Consider the following 21883-nt stretch of genomic DNA (forward strand, 5'->3'; position numbering starts at 1 on the left):
TTGTAGAGCCCTTCAAACGATCGAAGAGTTCGGTGATCAAGGGAATCGGGTAGGCATTTTTAATGGTTATCTTATTCAGGCCTCGATAATCAATACAAGGTCTCAAAGAACCATCTTTCTTTTTAACAAAAAAAAATCCAGCCCCGGCAGGGGAGGAGGACCTCCTGATGAATCCCTTGTCTAAATTCTCGTGAATATATTCCTCTAGGACTGAGTTCTCCTTTATAGATAATGGGTATACATGACCTCTGGGAGGCATGGTACCAGGGAGTAGGTTAATTTTGCAATCAAAGGACCTGTGTGGGGGTAAGGTATCGGCTTTCTTTTTGTCAAATACTGCCTTTAAATCTAGATACTGAGGCGGAATTTGTGTCTCTGTAGGATTGTCAGAGGTATTCGATGTATTAGTTAATCCAAGAGGTAAGACCTTCCGCAAGCATTTTTCTTGACAATTCTCTCCCCATGAAACTATCTCCCCTGATTCCCAATTAATAATAGGGTTGTGTCTCCTCAGCCAGGAGTACCCCAGAACTATGGGAATAGACGGAGAAGAAATGAGCATCAAGGATATATCCTCTTTATGCAGGATGCCAACAGTCAAGTTAATCGGTATGGTCTCATGAAAAATAACAGGCTCAAGTAACGGTCTACCATCGATGGCCTCAACAGCCAGAGGTGTCTCTTTTAACTGGGATGGAATAGCATGCTTGGCAGCAAAACCCTGATCTATAAAGCTCTCAGCAGCTCCAGAATCGATTAGTGCCATAGTCTTAACTACTCCCTTCTCCCACTTTAAAGAAACGGGTAACACAAGCCTGAGCTCCTTGTAGTTGTGAATAGAGGACAAAGTAGAAACACCCAAGGCCTGTCCTCTAGAGGAACTTAGGTGCGAGCGTTTCCCGAACGATTGGGACAATTTAGGCGTAAATGACCCCTGACTCCACAATACATACATAAACCCTCCCTTCTCCTGTACTGTCTCTCCCTTTCAGTGAGATGAGTACTGCCTATCTGCATAGGTTCAGGAATACTTAAGTCTTCGAACTCAGAGATTTGAAAGGTAGGCGCTAGTTTAAAGGAGGGTCTACGGGTCCTATCTCGAGTGTTCTGCCTCTCTCTTAGGCGTTCATCAATACGAGATATAAAAGAAATTAAATCCTCCAAATTTTCAGGGAGTTCTCTAGTAGCGACCTCGTCAAGAATTACATCTGATAACCCATTCAGAAACACATCTATATAAGCCTGTTCGTTCCACTTAACTTCTGCCGCCAAGGATCTGAACTCTAGTGCATAATCCACAAGTGTTCGATTGTCCTGTTTAAGGCGCAACATTAATCTAGCTGCATTGACCTTTCTGCCAGGAGGGTCAAAAGTTCTTCTAAACGCAGCTACAAAGGCATTATAATTATAGACGAGTGGATTATCATTCTCCCATAAAGGATTGGCCCATCTCAAAGCTTTTTCAATGAGCAGAGTAATAATAAATCCAACCTTTGCTCTATCCGTAGGATAAGAGCGGGGTTGTAGTTCGAAATGGATGCTAATCTGGTTTAGAAAGCCACGACACTTCTCCGGTGACCCGCCATAACGTACTGGTGGGGTAATACGGGAAGAAGCACCTACAGTGGCTACCTCTAGACCTGAGACTGCAGGAGAGATAGAAGGAGTACGTGTCTCCTCAGGTGGATTACTAGCACGAGACAAAAGTGCCTGTAGTGCCAAAGCCATCTGATCCATCCTATGTTCCATGGCGTCAAACCTGGGATCCGAAGAACCAAGCTGACTGTTTGTACCTGCAGGATCCATTGGCCCTGTCGTAATGTCAGGATCGGGACAGGGATCCAACACGCAGAGTACAAAGAGTGGAAAGGTACGTATACCGGGCCTTAGAATGGCCGGACTAACGTACCGAGAGTAAAGAATAGTCAGAGGCAAGCCGAGGTCGAGGGAACGAGAAGACAGATAAGCGAGAGACAAGCCGGGTCAAGGGATAACAGAGAAACAGGGTAGTACAACGAGCCGAGTCAAAACCAAAAGAGCAAACTAGAATACCAGAGCACTGAGTGACTAGACAAGCTAGAACCACGACAGGGCAATGAGCTGAAGTAAGGAGTAAGCTTAAATACCCTGGTACTGGATGGAAATCACGCCTCTGAAAAGTACCGATTGGATATCGGACACTTGAGTGACAGATTGCTCGTGCTAGCGTCATGACGTCACGTATTGAGCGTCCTGCTAGAAAAGGACGTGGATTCCTCGCGGCCGGTGTTTAAGTGACTGGATGAACCGCGAGGAACGGAGGAGACAGCTCGCCTGGACGGATACACCACCAAGTCTCTACCTCCCTTAGAGGTAGAGGCCTCAGGTACCCTGACAGTAGATAAGAGAACTGTAGATTTTTCAAACTGTTTTTAGATATACTTCCATGATCAGCAATATCTGCTGGAGGGGCCAATTATGAGAAAACACTATAGATAATCTTGTGGCACTGTGTACATACCTGTTGGGGGAAATAATAGAGATTCCTAAACACATCTTTCCGGGATCGCCTATGCTCTCACCATCACAGATTTAGTTTGGTTGGCCAAAGTCACTTATGAATCATGGCCACCAAGCTTTGCTCCTGCTTCTTCTAGAAGAGGATAATGCCTTAATTCCCTTATATTGGAAGCAGACAAACAATCCATCTTTGGATGGATCCGTTCGTAAATAAAATTGTAAACACCATTGATGTATGGAAGATCTGCATTGGTTGGCTAGGGGTAAAAAACATCACTTTTAAAAAAATCCAGATCCCGCGGTGGATGTGCTGGTCTAAATAGCTGAGGGAATAGTAAATGCAGTTACATGGCTAAATCCAGGCATCTGTAATCTGAAATGTATTGCAGGCTATATATATGCTCTCATAATCCTAAAGCCCTTTCACATTCCTCCTCATTTGATCTTCCATTCATAATCACTGTGCACATTGACTTGCATAATTTACAGGTCCTCTACGCAATGTAGAAGGTATTACTGGAGCCCTTCTGATTGAAGCTCACAGCTGTAGTCAAGTGAAGGTAAGTGTATTGTGTTTTGTTTTTTTGTTTTTGTTTAGTTTTGCAATAAGTTTTAATTTAAAATAAAACTATTTCAGTGACACACAGGTTGGAGGAGAAGCAGTTAAAAGAAGACAACATGTTTCTCAAGGTTCTTTATTAATTTAATCAAATATAATCATGCTTATTGCTTTGTCCCATGCCAGATAAGAAAATGCTGATATTGAAGATAAGTTTCTAATTCATTACAAGCTTTCAGTCATTGGTTTCTCCTTGGAATGCACTGAAGAATACAAAGTGTTTGGTATGGTGTTTTTTCTTTTTTTCAACCATAGGTTCCCTAATAAACCTATGCATCTTTTTCTAGTGGTCCATCTTTCTTTTTCTTTCTTTCTTTTTTAATATTTAAATGATTTAAATTTAAACTAAACCTATCAATTTTAACTTGAGATTTTCTTTTTCTGCTTTCACTTGAATGTTCTTTCACAATATATCTTACACTTCATACATTACAGCAATGATGCACTCTGCCTTTTCAGAATTAAAATGTACACTATATGTTTCTCTATTTTTGTTCTTTGCTATTTCCATCTTTTTTTTATAAAAAAAGAAAAAAATGCTTTATATCACTAATGTGGATTTAGACTTAAGTAAGAGTAAGTTTGTGAACAATACTGATGCAGAACTTAACCTTTTCACAGCAAAGTGGATCAAAAGAAAACTATTTCATATGTTAAAACTAGTAATGGAGCAAAGAACTGTCACAGGTTTATTACCCTAACTTACAGGATATGGGAAACCCACAAATAGAGGGTCAAGCCATATTATCGGGGTTTAGAATAGCCAGACTTAACATTATATAAAGATAGACAAAGTCAGAAATAGCCATGGTACGGATTGTAGAAATACGGATATATGAATAATCAGACAGATCAGGATCCCAGAAATATTGAAATTCAATAAACAAGCCAAGGTCAATATCAGAAGTTCAAAAGAGACTTACTGTAAGCACTACGCACGTATCAAGATCGAAAACACGATAAGGCACTGAATAAGGGCAAAAACAAGCATTGTATAGGGTTACATAGCTTCTAATTGGTCCAAGTCTTCTCTGTAACTCTAAAAAGTATGAGAATGGGATCGCCTACATGACGTGGCCATTTTAAGAGTGGATGTAACGTTTGAAGAATTCATGCTTCATAAAGATGTGCTATTTGAGCGGGAAACGTCTGAAGATCTATGGGAAGTTTGAATATGCAGCTGAGCGGTGAATTGGACTCCAGCGAAGAGAGAAGCAAGGTTCGCTGGCATCGACTTGGTAAGTATAATATTATTTGCTATTGTATGGTTAAAGACGCACGGCAGAGCAGTGCTTTCGGTCAACGTGACCTGAGCAGGAAATCGGTTTGACATTGTCAAACAGGTAAGTATATTAATAAGCACTACATTCAAATAATCCATTCTTACAGTACTCCTGAAGATAAATGAATGACAACTATTGTTTTTTTACCACTTTTAGCCTTGACCAGATGTCTACCATTAAACAACTTCTACATCTAACTTCCTTTATTTTTTTCTGAATCCATGCAAGCTTGGTAACAGTTTTCTTGCCAAGTATATCTTCCTCCAAAATATGCATTGTTTGGTAATGCTATCATACGTGTCCCATCTCCCGTATTGCAAATCCAGGCCAACATGCAAGTCCTTACACTAGTCTTTATAATTCAGGCCCTTGATATTTTGTATATGTTGCTCATGACCAAAATAAATTTGTTGGTAGGCAAAAAGTTCTCCCATGCCAGTAGTAACTAGAAATTATTATTGACAGGATATTGTGGACACAGTTACATTTAAAAATGTCTGGATACGCTAAACTAGGAAGGCAGAGAGAGAGAGAGAAAGCATATTACTGGTACTTCAGGTTGGTACCTAAATAAAGGAATAAAACTAGCCAATCCTTAGAGAAACAGAAGTACACAAGTTGATACAGCAAGCCAATGTCGAGGACAAGAATAGGCAACCTTCGGTACTTCAGCTGTTTTTGACAACACCTCCCATCATGCTTTGCCAGCATTATATTTGTAAGAACATTATGGGGGATGTAGTCCACAACATCTGGAGTGCAGAAGGTTGCCTATCCTTGGTCTAGGATAACAGAGATGCATACAGTCAGGAATCAAGCCAGGGTCAAAAATACCAAAAAACATTGAGACTCCATCTCATCTGAGATAGAAACCATGAAAGGACACTGTACTGTTCTTGCAGAGGGTTTAAATAGGCATAATTATTATTATTATTATTATTATTATTATTATTATTTTATTATATGAGTATAGGAGGAGAAATGGCCAAAGGGCAGTGGGTCCTATAGGACAGACCAGGGGTTAACCCTAAATAGTAAAGGAATTGGAAGAAAAGAACACAGTCTGTCCACACGTGTATGCGTACATACATCAATATCAAAGCAACAGTCTAGAAAAAATAAATAATAACTTTATTAAATAACACAAAAAACTGAACTATGTACAGAAAAAGTGGGGGAATGGGAGAGAGACAGAAATATGTCTGATGCAAAAGCACCTGGGTGGTTAAAATTATATATAGAAATAGAGCTATATATATAAGTACAACAGGTTTCTTGAATAATAGAAACCGCTAGCTGGGGCGCTCCAATAGAGACAAGGGCTACTATTGTAAGGGGTACCCACACACCACGCAGAGGGGCTACGTGCACACTCTGATGGCCGAGCACACGAGGGTGTTGAGACAAGTAGTGCACAAACAATGCCTAACCTTATGTCACAACTTATGGTCTGCTTAATACCGTGAGAGGTTTGCCGAGTAATACAGAATTAATATTGTGTGACTAGGTAGGGTAAGCAGCTATATGCAGGCCCCCTATAATAGAACGTATATAGCCATAATGAGCTTACTGTTCGGTGCCCTTACTTCTGACCGAGAGAGAGAGGGTTAATGGACTTTGTAATAAGTCTAAGTCAACTAAAGAGGATGTATGACTCCTCGGTGCAATAAATTCTTGCCGAGAGAGAGAAAGTGAGTCTCCTCTGTCAGGGTGATGCGTACATCAATAAGTAGAGTCTGACTGCAAAAACCCTTCTTAGTCTCCTAGGTTGTCTGTGATTTAAATGGAGTAAGACAGTGGTAGTAGCACAGGATTACTTGTAACGAAAATCGATTTCTGCAATATACGTTGGGGCAATATAGCTCAAGTTTTCCCCAAAATCCTCCTTGGAGCAATAAAATTCTTGCCGGGAGAGAAAGGAGAAAAAATACTTTCTAGATACACTGAGCGGTCCACATAATGTCTGTGAGCTCAGTAGCTACAAAGTAGGTTAAGCAGGTAACAAAGTAATAAGACTGTGAACTACAGGGAATACAATGTCCCCGTCCTCCAGAATGTGGACACTCCGTGCAGTGGGCCTAGTCAGTTTAAAATATCGGTCTTTGAACTCTTTCCTGATAGTAGCCAACCTGACGGGGATTACTCAATAGGGAAGAGTGTGTTCGTTAGTACACCTCCACTTGACACCATACTGCTTTGGTCATATCCTAAGCCCGGAATAGTGTAGAGAAATGACTAGGATATCGTATGTAACCGTATGGTAGTGAATGGTATGGTAAGAGGCCAAAATCACTCCTCGTCATGTAATGAGGTGTAAAATACAGTAGTGGAGGAAAAAGAAAAGGAAAAGTACCTTCTTGGGTACCCGGTATAGTAGAGAGGAGACAATAGAGGACATAGAAAGAAGTGTGTGTCCTGAAGTTTTTTGCAATCGTGCCCATGTAGTGCTCAAAACAGTACTGTATGGTTATGCCTTGGTCGGCAACAGAATCCTGTGAGTCAGTGCTAGCTTGTATAGAATCGGGTAATGGGCTATCCGATCAAGATAAATGTTTAAATAACACGAGCCCAACTAACGTATTAGTAGGGCGAAAGGTCTGGACACCCAAGGGCCGGTGTCAGACGGTAACGTATGGGTAGGGTCACTCCAGCGTCTTGCCCAGGGTCTGAACAGCCAGAAGCAGGTGTCAGACGGTAACGTTTAGATAGGGTCTCTCCAGCGTCTTGCCCGACGCGCGTTTCGCCTGGGAGAATGCCAGGCTCGTCAGGGGAAAAGAATTCCTGGGTGAATTAATTTTAAATAGCCCGCCTCGTCCCCTGATTGGTTCCAGGGAATCTAAGGGGGAGGAGTTCGATTACGGTGGCCGGAAAGGCTCATTTCGGTAAGGAAAACCGTTTTCCAACTCGGGATAGGTAATCAGAGCCTTGTCTGGGTTGTCAGGATGAGATTAGTGCTCCAACAGTTGTGGAGTGCAAATTTTTCAGGGTGCCATAAGCGTTAGCCTGATAAATGCCCATGGTTAGAGAAAGATAGTTTGGTGAAGATCTCTTATTGAGAAAAAAGGTTGTTCAAGAGGACATAGGTCGGTCGACATCAATGGAGTGTAGCACGGTAGATGCCTGTGTGGACTCCATGATAATATTAGTTATCACAATAGTTAGATGTGTCTTTATGGGGGCCGGGAGAGAGATGAGACATACTCCCAGCTCCATCAATATCAGAGGTATCCAGAGAAATAGCGCCATCACATTCCGTCACACTGTACAATGGGTGGACTAACAGACATGTAATTGCAACCAGACAATTGGACGTACAAAAACAGAGAGGTGGAGGGCCCTGCTCAATGAGCTTACATTCTAGAGTCATAAAACCCTAATGGTCAGCGTCATAGTTGTGAAGTCAGAATGTATAAGTATGGCAATCCAAGTATGACACGTGAGCATGTGTGTCAAAATTTATGTCTGTATCGGAAGCAACATAAAATAACTTGGAGGACTAGCATTCTGTGTCAAAATTGATGCCAGGTTGAAAAAACATTTGGAAATATTATGTAGAGGAGAAGCATAGTGAAATCTTTAACGTGACAAAAAATGTTACCTATAAGTAATTAATTCTGTAAGACTAATTATTTATTTTAACTTTTTTGTATTTTTTATAATACATAAAAATACATATACAATGCACGGCTTTTGTGAAAATGACCAAAATAATCTACCTTTTAGATGCCGTAAATATATAATTGATGCTATAACTTTTAGATGTTAGATGACAGTACCAGAATGCTATATTCATTATGTCCCTTTAAATTTGACATTCTGGCATTCTTTTCAGTTTTCTCCACAATTTGTTTACAATGACATTTATTTTAGCACCTGTATCCACTTTATTCTTAATTATATACCCGTTGATGTCAATACCTAGAGCGCATTCTTTTATCTCTATTACATTTTTGTTGAATTCAATTTACATTGAATTTTTTTCTGACTAGAATCTCTTTGCTGCATGCAGCTTCATCTGCTGTTACATTGTCTCACAAAATGATGAATGCAGGCCATTCTTTGTTTTTGTGATTAGAAGAGATTTGTAGTGAGTCAGAAAGCTGTAATTGAAACTTAAATCAAACCGGTAGTAAGTATCTGGCTTAGGCCAGAATTCAGTACACAGCAAACAAAACAATACAACTCAAAAATACTCACATAAACAAGCATACATTGTACATTATTACATTAATATGGGTGAACTGAGCATATTGTATTCTTAGTATAGAAGGAATCAGCACACATCCACACAAAGCAAGTAGAACAACTATAATGGCAGCTCATAACACATAGGTGAAAACCGTAGGATTTAACCACATCATATGGCCATGGTCATTTCATGCTTAGACTCCAACTATATACATTTTTTTAAAATCCTTAGTTCATCTTTGGATGGTCTCACTGGCATAAACATAAAAAAATGCAATATAGTTTGTTATATGTTACAAGTCGAAGACACAAATAAAGAACACAGACAAATCAAGACTGCTTGTGCAACAAATAGACTATCTCAGCAACCTGGGCAACACTTTGGAATGATCCATGGACATGCATATATATTAAACACAATACAACAATAGGTCAGCGCTAATTCACAGACAATATGTAGGTAGGCAGCAACCCTAAAAAGGGAATCCCTCCAAACCCTTCAGTGAAACAAAAGAATAATGCAAAAAAAGGAAAAAGGCTGCGCCAATAGAGTTAGAAGTAATAGTCCAAAAAAAGTCTCACTAGAGTAGCAGGGTAGGGTCAAAAGGGCTTGTGGAGACTTTTCCTCAGGAGTAGGTCCGTCAGAGTGGCTCAAGATATTCGTATATGTAAGGAGACAAAAGGGAGATACGAAAGCAGCCAATAGTGCAATAAGTCGAGATAAGATATATGTAAAAGATGCAAGAGCTATAACCAGCTCTAGTGTGGAGGGCGTACAGCGGTATAAACCCCGCTTATGGGATTTGCAGGAGAGGTACGTTTGTCAATGCAGTCTGGGTATCCAGGGCTCCAAAATAGGATAAAAGGACAACGATAGTGCTCTCAATATGATAAAATGTGATATAAAATAAATACAATTATACTCACAAGTCTAGAGCAGGAAACACTGCTCTATTGGTAAAGCGTTGGTGGAATGATCCCGACCTCGGATTTCTTAGAGTACAGGAACAATAAAAATGCCAGGAAAAATAAAATAAAAAGTGCATATAAAATACAATAAAAAGAAAATTGGTACAGCTTAGGTGACCAAAAGACTTTCATTGTTAAAATAAACAATTAAAAAACCATAACACGTTTCACCATTTGTGGCTTCTTCAAATGGAATAAAAATTACAGTTTGGCATACTATACTATACTATACTATATATATTGGTTATCCCAAATAAGACTATGCAAACATAGGAGCCATGAGGCATATATCCTATCAGAGAGGACAGATTATAGATTATTTTATGACACAAAGCGTAAACTAGGGAGAATGCAGGAATATACTAAGTATGACAAGTATTCCAGATGGCATCAGGAAAATAGGAGGTATATTATAAGAAAATATGAGATATATCATAAGAATAGTACAAGAATAGACATGGAACAAAGCTAAGCCATCTTATACACTAAATAAGCATATTTCAAGAATAGAGACAAGGAGAAAGTGAGAGTGCTGAGAAAGAGGCTCAATGTTGTTTTTTAGGGGATCTGATCTAATTAACCTTTAGGCATTGTATGGAAAGCAGATAAAGTGGAGGGGTGGATCGGTACATACAGACATCAAACATAACTAAACTGTATTCATGCACATACATTTTTTTTTCTGCTGTTTGCATTATTGTTGCAGTACGTAATGAGAGAAGGGGCAAACTGATGGCAATAATATAAAATTATGAAGTCTGGATACATGTAAATGATTTCTGAAATATATAGTGGAATTATATTGGATTTGTATCTTTTCAATAGCAAGGTCCTAGCATGAGCTTCTGGCTTTACTTGGGGCTGAAGAGAGGTGGGAAGTAATCCTAGGTGGACCCCATGTATGTTCTAAAACAGTTTGACTACTTACATTGGAGGGTTGCCAGGGCACGCCAAGCACCATAACCATTATAGAAAGCTGTAGCGGTCATGATGCATTGAGTGTTCCTTTAAACCCTTTGTTAACTCCTCTCTCTCTTTTTTCTATCTTCCTTTCTTGTTGACAGAAAATCATAGTATGCAGCTCTGTGATTTAAACTCCTTTAGTAATCATGGCATACAATCTGAAAAGTGAACAATTCAGACTATTTCATGTGTGGAGTTTGAGCCTTTCATGTCTGCATGTTATTTTGAATTTCTTCCCCTGTTGGTAATAATACTTTTAATTTTTAACAAATACATTGTATGTTTTCTGCTGATTACACAATTTTGCATAGCCAGGTTAGCCATAAGATGTCCTAGGGTCCCAAGGGTTAGACAAGGGTCTGGATGTCATGATGGCATTTAGCTCCAAGCCTCAATCATAATTTTATTAGTCACAGAATATAAAAATGCTACACTTCTATTTGTAGAAAACACATTCCCCAAGCTATTTAATTAAGAGCTTTTTGACACTTTTCATTTAACTATAGATGTTTTTTTCTCTTTATTTATTTAAGACCTGAATCCCTCAGAAGGAAGATGTGGTGCTTCCTAAAGGGCACAAAAGTGCAACCTACTTAGCCAGATTTTCAGGCTCTTGTCAATATGAGTGGTTTTCAATATAACTTTTTAGTTATCACTCCTGCAATACCATCTGCACTATATATATATATTTTTTTTTTCTCTGTATTTTCACATCACACTGGTGAATACTTCCACTTACCCATTTATTACAAGGATGCGTAAGCATGTTTTTCAAAATGCTCCACTATTTTGTATAGGTTTTTTCAGTTATATTATACATTTAATCAGTAACTACTAACCCTACCCACAGTTCTACCCATAATCCAACCCCCCAATCCAGCCTATAATCCAACTCCTAAACCTACCAATAATCCTACCCATAAACCAACCCCTAATCCTACCCCTAATGCAAAACATAATCCTACCAATAAATTAACACAATCCAGTACTGATATCAGCAGATGGATTTCACAGCTCACAAGGTGCTGAGTGCTCTGTAAGCACTTTCTACTGTGTGACTGCAGCATGAGAGGGAAATCTCCCTCCCACACGGCAGCTCCTGAAACTCTGATCAGTGTTGGGCAGTTCACAAAACTCAGCAACAATCACTAAGCATAGGGGTATGCAGGGTTTTTCAGGCCCTGTGGGTTTCCTCATATTGTGGGCAGACACTGCAACACTGCAGTGATTTAAAGGGCCATGTGCAGAACTCGCTGCAGCACATACCTCATCTGTCAGTCTGGGGCCACTAATTGTCAGGTATTATTGTATTAAAACAATACCTAAGGCTCCTTGGTACCAGCTCATATTTAACCCTGCTGGTACTTTTAATGTATGACTGTCTATGCCATCCAGCATTACATGACAGCAACGTCTAGTGTTCATTAAGGGTTTAATATAGTGGAAGGACATTTGAGACAATAAAGGTGAGGAAGCTGTATCCATGCTTTCCACCAAACCTCTGTCTCAGTCATGATCACTGATTTATACACAAACATGACTGTATCAGTTATTTAAAATCTAAATGTATGACACTATTTTTGTTACTTTTTTTGATTTTATGTTATACCAAATATTTATTTTATTGTAAATCTATAAGCAAGTATATAGATTTATACAGTGATTTGCACATATAATTAATTTCACCTAGAAAATATTGCCAGTGATTACATTAATAAGGAAACTGAAATGTATATCACAACATAAATTTCCTTTTCATTTATATTAAACTTCCTATTTTGCAGAGTAACATTTACTTAGTATTCTGCTTTTTCAGAACGTCATGCATCTCACCCACAATAATTCTTTCATATTAACTGCTTGGGTACAATTTATTTTCCTCTCCGGCAATGAAGGCAAGTGCAAGAGTGACAGACTCTGGAAGCAGCTGATAAGCCACCCAACAGAAGCAGAAATGCTGGCATGATGAGATTTGTTAAAAAGACAATATCCCATTGGCTCCGAGAAACCATGTTGTATGTCAAACCCATCAACAGTATCTATAAAACAATGCCTTTACATGTCGAATTTCTTTATAGAATACTCACTTCTGTTTCTTTGTAAATGTAATTTAATTTTCTTGAACTCCACCTAAAAACAAACAAACGTTTACATAAAATCAATCTGCTACTGAATTTTTAGTGTAAAAAAATAAACTTAAAAAAACCACAAAGTCTTATGTGAAGATGTATTTTTTTTTTAATAGAATTAAATAGGATTGATTAAATAAAGTAAAGCAGTAAATTTAGTAAGGAGATTTTTTTTCTGACATTGTTTTCCTAGATTCTAAATATTTGCCTGAACAGAATCAATGCAAGCATCAAAAACTATATAGTACAAGGTTAAAGTAACACTTTATTAATGACTCAATTTAAAATGACAAGATAAAGAAAAATAGCAAGCACAAAAAAAATGCACAGGACCATATCTCCAGGACATTAGCACTGACTGTAAACAAGAGTAGTAAATGCATTCATAGGCATACTCCCATTCAGGTAAATGGTTTATTAGAAGGGAAACTCCCATGTAGAAGTCAAAAAGGTCAACCCCTGAGCCTCCTAGCTTACAAGTACTTAGTGTTCAGACCATCTATTAAAAAGCAACATATGCAACATATGTACAATTCTGCTATAAAACAAAATGCAAAGAAAAGCAATACCAAAGCATTTTTTTTAAAAAAAGAGAGCGAAAGAAAAAGAAATATGCTTTCTTATTTTTAATAATAATCATGTAAACATAAAGAGCAAAAGGTTTGAATATGAGGTCTTCAGGATGATTTACACAATTACATTAATAAAAAAAATAATAAACTTCAAATTAATATCCAACATATAGAGGAAATAAGCAAATCAGCAACCCTGTATTACTTAAATACAGGAAGATACATCAAAGACAGGATTGAGACCCTGTGGGATCTGTGTTCTCCTATAAAGCAATTCATTCTAAATCCAAATATTTAAGAACTTGGTTGTATCTCCCCCACATTCTATAATGTCTTTCCATGTAGCTTGAATGCTAAAATATTTAACAGCTTAATTACAAACCCTACAATTAAATGCCGGGAGAAGGAAGAAATTAGTATAAAAATGTTTTATATGTTCCCTTCTTTATATTGTTTATCACAACACCTAAATATGAGTACATGTATCACATTAGTACATTTGCAATTCATATTTTGAAGACTCTTATAAGTAATTCATGTATATATATATATTTATATCTCACACAAGGATTATTCACAAATCTGTATGTTCTCCTCCGATCCAACCAACTAGGGTTCTGTTTTCTCTCAAACAAAACTAATGAAGATGATACAATTCCAATGTAGGAGTTTTACATGCAAAACTGAACTATCTCAGACAGTTTCTTTATCCTCAGACAATATAGACAGATACGTATTCATAATTTTCTTAAAGGACCACTATAGGCACCCAGACCACTTCAGCTTAATGAAGTGGTCTGGGTGCCAGGTCCACCTAGGATTAACCCTTTCTGCTGTAAACATAGCAGTTTCAGAGAAACTGTCTCATTGACTGCCGCTAGAGTGAGAAGACGCCAGCGTCCATAGAAAAGCATTGAGAATGCTTTCCTGTGGACTGGCTGAATGCGTGCGTGGTTCTTGCCGTGCATGAGCATTCAGCCGATGACAGGGAAAAGAGGAGGACAGTCCCCAGCGCCGAGGGAGCCGTGTTTAACCCCTTCCTCTCCATCCAGCCCGGCGGGACGGGGGCCCTGAGGGTGGGGGCACCCTCAGGGCACTATAGTGCCAGGAAAACGAGCATGATTTCCTGGCACTATAGTGGTCCTTTAATCTCCTAAAATTGAAAACTGTTATTTACAAAAACTAGGACAATAATATTAGACATGTTATTCATGTTTACCAACTGATTTTTTTGTGAGACTTTACCCAATTTAATTGCAATTTCCCTACCATCACTATTTAACTCATCATAACTAGAGAACCCACCTTAATTAACAGAAAAAAAATGGTTAAACAAATTGTCCACCTAAATGCATGCAGAAGTTGAAACACATTGTATACTCTTGCCAACAACGTGTCTCTCAAGAGATATGAATGTCTAAAAAAAATCTTTACAATTGGTACAAATCCTTTTGCACTTTAGCAAACTGCACTACCAGAATCAATCAAATTATATGTGAGGGGTGACACAATCTTGCATATTAATTAGTATTACCACTGCATTCCTTGTGAAATAGTCTGGTGATCATGCTAGAACTACAAAAATTCAATTCCAAATAGAGGAATGATATACAGTCTGATGAAAAACGTGTAATAAACAATAAATTAGGTTGATTCTTATTAATTTGCTCACGGTGCCTAGAGAGATATCAGCTATGCCTCACTGATGATGCCTAACAAGGCTGAAATGATCATCTGGGGTGGCTGTATCTCTCGTGCAGAGGGAACTTGCTGGCATTTCGAATCTGGACTGCCCGTATGGGTAGGACCAGTCTGATACGTTTCAGAGATGTTTTCTCTGTAATGGCACAAGATGAGCTAAAACCAGCTTGAGAACTGAGTGGGGACCCACCAAAAGGCAGGCTATTTCAGCTGCCGCGTGTTCTCAGTATTCTCTTGCGCCCCGTTTTTTGCTCTTTTTGACGGAACACTGGCACTCTGACTGAGTACCTCCGCCAATCGATGCTCCTAGTGCTCGCTGAGGACTCCAAGCACTCCAACCGACACCATCAGCACTGCAGATCCCCCTTCCAGCGATGCAGCTGCGCCGAGGTCTCGCCGTCTCCACCCACCCTTCCAGTGGGTGAACCTCTCTTTCCCCAGAGAGCAGGAACAGGAACAAGCTCTTAGCAGAGCTTAGTGATCATACCCTGGGGAGTATAGTTATTATAGCAATCCCCAGAGTGTAGTTCTCTAATCCCTCAAACATGAGCCAAGGCTTCAAGAAAGGTACAAGATGATCTGATTTTAATGACCACACACTGGCTTTTATGCAAGTCCCCATGCAAGGGGACATCCCACAGGGTCGGACACAGTACAACCAATCATTTACAGGAAAACCGTAAAACACACCCAGCACAAACATACAATCCCTCCCCTCTGCCTGTGATATAATTACTGAACACAATGGGTTAATGTAATTTATCACAGGCAGGAAAAATGCACTTTTTATATATATACTGTAACTTTAAAAATATGCATCACATAAAACATTCAGAATCAGCATACTTTAAATATAAACATAACCAAAAATCATACAAATCCCTCCAGTAGATCAAAAGTTAGCTGGGAGTCCTTTATGATCGACCGCAAGCACATTTTCCTGCCCAAAACAGTTCCATAGATTAGGGCTGTGCGGTCGGTCTATTTTACACAGGGCCGTTCGTGCATTTAGCTTAGTATAGCAGTGAGTTCAAACTGCCGAACGGGACTTAGTCTCTGCAGCTGAAAACGGAGTGTAGGAGAATGTAAGGGTCAGCGGTGTTCGTTGAAATGTGTAGCCGATTTCAGTTCCATGGATTTGGCTACACGTACCGCTGACCTCGTTCAAATGAACAAAGATGGCAGCCACCACGTGTTCGTTTGTCGAATGACGGTCACTTCGACTACTTCGGCACTTCGGATGCATCCGAAGTGCCAATTTAAAGCTGCAGAACTGCTCCAATACAATTTAAAGGGGCAGCAAGTCTTTTAAAATCCAATCTACTAAAATAGTCTTTAACAGGCAATATCTTCCAGGGGCCATAGTCTTAAAGGGGCATTGTTCCCAAAAGTCACAGTATGTCCCCAGATGGTTCTTAAAGGGCCAGCAGCAGCACAACACAAATCCATTATGCCCAAATCTTGTATTTAAAGGGCCAAACCTCCCAGGGTCCATAATCACATGGCAAGAAGCTGGCAAGTAGTCCTCTCCAGGCACAAGTGGCGAGGTTAATTTCGCCACACTCTTCTTATTAATTTCATCATGCAAACTAAAGGCCTTCTTACTCTCTCATCCCAAATAAATAGCAAATATATTTATTTTTAAAACTAGAGTGCTATTGTTAGTGTTTAGATTCAGCCCCACTGCTTGGTTTTCTTCCATTTCCTGTAACTCCTCTAAGCTAACAAAAATGTCATGTGTGCTTGGCTAGAGCTACCACTACTTCTGTAGTACAGCTAAATGAAAACTGTGACTAAAAAGCCCAATACAAAGTCTCTGATTGGTTAATTATCTGGCACTAACTGAAAGAAAAGCAACCTGATGAGATGATAAGTTATCTTTGGATTTAGTAGTGAATAAATTATTACTACCTTTGGCAAGGGCTATTTCAATGGAAAGAGAGCAAAAACCAGATTGTAGAGGATCAAATAGGAATTCTGTCAGCTCCGCCTTCTCATGCAGGAGATCCCTCTGCTTGCTCATGGCACTGACTTCATGAAGAAGGCTTCAAGGTCCAGCTCTTGTGCCCACAGGTATTATGACTCCGTAGCTGATCCCAAACACCAAGGAGCAGTGCAGTCAGGCAGGCCTGTAGACTCTGTCACTGGACTCCTGGAGAGATCCACACTTAGACACTGTTCCAAAATGATAATTTATTTATTTTTAAACTAGGCCTAACCTTCAAGAGTTCTACATTTAACTTATTGTGAGGTATTAAAAACAGTGCATAAAACATAAACATGTAATGAAACTTAAATGTAACTATGAAATACATAACTGTCACATAGGGAAGCATCAGGGAAACTAAAAAACAAAACGAATTCCAGAGCATTTTGTCAATGCACATAACCAGTCTTTAACCAACAGATGGTGCTGTACCAAAGTCCATGACCTTTGAAATCTGTGATCTGTACACTGGCAGTTAAAATTAGATGTTATAAGGTTACAAAAATCCTAATGGGACCCATAACCTAACACTAGCATTAACCCTGCTATTAGAACACTAACTGTAGCCTTAAAAACATGTAGTATAAAAGAAGCATAACTGTGAAGTATGTATCAGTCGGACATAATACCATTTTATGTCCATAAATATTTATATTATTATAAATAATAATAATACATAAATAAATTAATGATAATAATATTCAGATTTGGAGACATTCATAGACTATTAGATTTGGAAATTTGTTTAGGTCTGAACTGCATTTAATTCAAATTTGGCCCAATTGGGTGATCAATCGATATCATAAACTCATAAAAGGGGAAATGTACTCAAGACACAAGCAAACAAAACATGCAATGGCTGAGCATGTTCATTCTGGTTAGTAATTCTGAATTCCACCATTGGCACACACAAAAAAAAGGAGGTGATTGATGGAAAAAAGAAGATGAATGATGTTAAGGTGGCAGTCACCAAATGATTTTATTCACAGATCAAGTGAGAAGTGAGCAATAAAGGGGTAAAAAGAAGGTCAAGTACATTTATATATTATATAGAATAAATATATAATAAATAATGAATTTTTTTGTACTGCTTTTTCTTGTGTTCCTCTACTGGATACTTTTTCCCACTTGATCAACCAAATGTCAGAAAAATGCTCCTATAAGTGTACTCCATAATATAGATACTGATTATATTATGTATATATTTTGCAGCACACTGGCTAATTTTTGCACCTTTTTTTGCTCTTCTGATTCAGTTTCTGAATCAAAATCCCACTACCGAAATTCTGCTGAGAGAGGGGAGCTCCAGGTATTAACTGACCAGCTGTAGAGACTTTGCTGAATTTCAGCATTTAATAGGCCTGGTCTGGATGACTGTGCCTTGGCACGCAGCTATAGTATGCACACTTCAGCTATCGGTCAAATGCTTGTGTAAGTGAATCCACACGGGCGGGCAGATGTAAAGAGATGCATTGAGGAGAAATCCCTGGATAGATGGCCATCTTGCAAGGTAGGCCTCTGACTTTCAATCTGTGCATGACTGCAAAAGTCTATTAGAGTAGTCTGGATAGCTCACCAGTGGGGATCAGGATAACCCCAGCTGGTCCAAATAGGGGTGGAAAGGGCCCAAGATAAGTCAGAAGCAAGCTACAACAACAGATCAGTCGGCTCCTCTGCCTCAGATTGCCCCGTGGGCCTCAAGGGGGCCCGGTACGTGTTACACCCACCAGAACCAGAAAGGTGCAGCCCAAGAACTAGGCAGAGTGCTCCTCAAGAGATATAGTGGATTTTCAGGCAAAAAAAGTGCTGCTTTTCAGGTTATCAGTCTAAATTCCAGGTGTTTTTGGAGGAGTTCCAGCCACGTGCGACTGTCTCGGTTGGTTGTCAGGCCCCGCCCCCATACACTATTTCATAATCTTTCTTCCAACAATGTTCCACAAGAAACAAATATCTTCTGACTAGTTTAAGTGGCAGTCTATTGTTTTATTTTATGAGCATCTTATCAACATCAACCACAGTGTCACCAGTATTACCCAATGAAGAATGTTCAGTCATGCCCACTTTTCCGAGACTGTGACCTAGTTATTTCTTCTCTTATCCACTAGTATGACAGTAATACAGCGTCTGACTGAATTTATCATGTATTGGATCAGAGGGCACTATAGTGTTAGGAATACAACTTTATAATCATAGCAATGTTAATCTGATAGAACTATGTCTGCAGTCGTTTACATTTGTGACATCACAAGGTCCAGTATGTACACACAAAGAATGGAGAAAGCACATTATCAATTAAAAAGGTGTTTTTTTTTTATTACAGCAACGTGAAATATAGTAATGAGGTTTCAGCTGTAGGTTTAATTATGAACATCTCAATCCAGAGAGCACGGATTTAAGTAGGTAAGTAAATACATAATGTGAAAGGATATTTGTACCAAATATAAATTAGTACTGGACACCAGTCAAAGCATACTCCCAGAAAGCAAAATATTACCTATCAAATTTACTTATACAGGGTGTGAAATCTATGTATACACCACCATATACTCTAAATCCAATAATACAAATAAGAGACGGCAAACCCTGATCAAACACATTTAAAATAACTGCTTTATTAGTTACAAGCAATAAAATAACAATAAGGTACCTTTAATTCAGAACATCAAGACATGTAAGAAAGAAATGCCCCAAAAATCTGTAGCAATTGTTACCTTGTCAAGTTGGCAGGTCACCATCAACTCTTGTGACTATTACAAGAAAAATAACGCTACAGAGAACTTGAGATATCTGCCACTGATCAGAACCTGTGTCCTACTTTTAGTTCCCAGCTTTCCACTGGGAAGTTTAAATTTCTGATGATGTTATGTGCCCAACACAGAGAATTAAACAATATTAATGTATGAATAGATAAGGTATATCAAAACATATTGGGTATATCTCATAAACACAATGCAATCAATGGTGATATCACTAACAGCTTTACAATGTATTTAAGGAGTAATAAACAGCAGCAATATTTGAAATTATTGTCAAACTCTCCTTGCATATTTGATTCAGTAGAAACCTGCCAAATACACCTGCAAATTCACTAAAGCAAGGAATTAAGGGTTAATAGTAAGAATTAATAAACAATGTCTGCCAGATTGTTATATTGGCAGGAAATATGTTATTAAACAATACAATTTGTAGATCTTTACAAAGTCTTTTCTATATCGGAGAGGTTCACACATAACGTTTCAAAGAGAATAAACAAAATAACCATACTTAAATAAAAATAAAGAAATAGAAGTATGAAAAATAATATACATAGCATGTACAGATATCAGTAAGGTATAATTTGTGTGATGTGTTTGGCTCTACTGAAAATATCAAAACAATATAAATTTTCAAATTAATGGTGCGCACATTAAATTGACTGTCAATTTCCTTGATGCTGTTTGTGTATGTGAAGGCTATTACCCTGAACTGGTGCTATTCATTATGGAACACTTCATTATGAGAACTGTGCATTGCACTGTATATTAAAAATGTTACAGATGCGTTTTCCATATTTTCCATTTTAATGATATCTGATTTCTTATAGTACGTGGATAAAGAAATTATTATTATTTTTTTTTTCTTTTATTTTTGAAGGGTTGTCTTGTGATTGGCAATTTTTCTTGGAAATGGCAAAATAAGCCATTTTTTGAGCTATGAGAAAAGCAATCTTATAGTGTCACAAATATATGTGACTCCAGGCATATCTAATATCAGGTAGCACACCAAAATGTTTAATGTATTTATTTTCATGTGCTTTTCAAAATATTGACAAGTATCATAAAGTATAATTCATGCTTGATATAAATTATATATTGTTATTCTGGCCTTATCTTATAAGGACAACAGTATAAAATGTTCTAAGGAAAACAATATGAAAACTTGGTTATATTAACACTAGAGAATTGATTAAAGTAAATCTGTCAATTTTGGATGCTAATGCATATTTCACAAAACCCCCCGAAATTGACAGATCCGATGTGGGTACAGTGGATACAGGGTGCAGGAGAGGTGAGATTTACTTGCCTCATGCTGTCCCTTGTGGCTGCTGCCATTTTCATACTGCTGTCCTTTCCAGCTACTGTTGCTTCAGTTGCCAGGAGCCCCGTCAGTGTTGTTCTTTCATGCATCCATCACTGAAGTCTATGGTCACAAGATCATGCGATCATCTATAGATAGAGCCTGAATCCCACAACCATCAATTTTAATGGATGCTGGGAAAGGACAAAAGATAATGGCCGAGCCCCGCCTTCGTCAACTTTTGTCACCTAAGGCTTTACCATAACACAAAAGTAGTATATCTGTTTCTAAGCATATTTTGGAGAAAGTGTCTGTCATATTGCAGCAATAAAAAGATGCAAACAGTAAATCATTTACCTGTTAAACAAATTGCAGGAAAATAGCTTGAATTAGTGAAATGGTTAAAATACAGAAAAAAAACAAAAACATTCTCAACAAATCCTATTGTTGGATTTAGATTAGTAATAACTTATAAAAAAAATAGTTGTTTTTTTGGGATAGGGAGGGCAGTGAATAATGCTGTCATGGGTGGCAGTCCGGTGACTGATATGTATCCAGTACAGAAACAAGGCAAGACTAGGACAGGCACCTAACAAGAAAACAAGACAAGACTAGAAGAACACAGAACAGGAGCAGGACAGAAAGCAAAACCCAGAACATGTACACAAGACATGAGGGAAACATGAACAGGGCAGGACAGGACTGTACATGAACTGGGAATACAAGACAAAATAAAACAAGACCAGAGATGCAAGGCAAAACAAGAGGAGACATAACTAAGTACTATATATGTAAAACATTGAAGATTTATAAATGGCCGAGGTGTATGCAGCCCACCACTGCGGAAAAGTACTCCAAGACGGTGGGTTACTAACTACCTAGATATGCATGACTAAATAAACAATAATAAAACACAC

The sequence above is a fragment of the Pelobates fuscus genome, chromosome 4 (genome assembly GCF_036172605.1).
Source record: "Pelobates fuscus isolate aPelFus1 chromosome 4, aPelFus1.pri, whole genome shotgun sequence".
Classification (NCBI taxonomy): domain Eukaryota; kingdom Metazoa; phylum Chordata; class Amphibia; order Anura; family Pelobatidae; genus Pelobates; species Pelobates fuscus.